The following is a 1,087-nucleotide window of genomic DNA, read 5'->3' on the forward strand; positions in this document are numbered from 1 at the left end:
TTTGCTGTGGCAGCTTCGGCAACAGCTCCCACCCCTGCGCCTTTCTCCTCTTCCTCCCCCTCCTCCTCCTCCTCCTCCTCTTCCTCCTTCTCTTCCTCCTCCCAGGGCAGTAGAGACGCAGACATGCCGCGGCTAGAGTGCCGCCGCGGTCGCCGCCGCTGCCGGCGCGGTGCATTGTGGGAAGCCCCGCACACGGGAAGCGCTCCGCGGCGCTGGCCCTCCCCGGCCTCGGGACGCAGCTGGCAAGACCCAGCGTGGCTTCGATTCCGGCGCCTGCGTGTCATCAGCACAGCGTGGCCGAGAAAGCTGGCCCCGAGCTGAGGGCCTGGGAGGATAGCAGTTTGAAAAAGATCGGAACTTTCTTGGATTCGGGGTCCGCCTTCAGCCTTCTTTAGTGCCTAACGCCTGAGAAGTGGAAGACTGGAGGGTCGTGTGTGTTTCAGGGCCGGGGATAAGCAGGGGGCGGGGACCTGGGTGAAAGGTTATCTGCTAGAATTTCTTGGCTTTTTCGTTTGTCCTCTCCTACCTCACCCTCTCCCCAGCTACCTCAAGTCGTTCGGCCTCTACCACCCCAAATGCCACCTTTTCCTGAAGCGGCAACCCTGCGGCCTTGAAACTAGCAAACCCTGTTAGTGTCTGCAAACTGAGATGCAGAATGTGAGCGCTGAGGAAGATCAAGAGATCCGGCACTGGACCCGGTTGCGCAAGGTCTTACCTGTCATTTTCCGCTTAACTTCACCTGCGGCCCAAACCTTCTCGGTCTGTATGTCAAAGACTTGGTAATGATCTGTGTAAAGCTAGAATTGCACAATTATGTCCCATCCCTTGGAGGCCCCTTTAAGTGACCTTAGCCAAATTGTGACCTCCTTACTCGTGCCTTTATTCAACTAACATTTATTAGGCACCCTGAGGTGCTTGTGCATACTGGATGGTTGACAATTACTCATCTTTATGTCCCCAACCTCACAAGGTCAGCCATGTGACAGAAAAGATGCTCAGTGAATATTGAGTGGTTATGAGCATCAGAAGCTTAACCATGAGACGAAACACCTTCATTACTATCTCTTCATGATAGTCTGAAGATTTA

This window comes from Pteropus alecto, unplaced genomic scaffold (genome assembly GCF_000325575.1).
Source record: "Pteropus alecto unplaced genomic scaffold, ASM32557v1 scaffold251, whole genome shotgun sequence".
Taxonomy (NCBI): domain Eukaryota; kingdom Metazoa; phylum Chordata; class Mammalia; order Chiroptera; family Pteropodidae; genus Pteropus; species Pteropus alecto.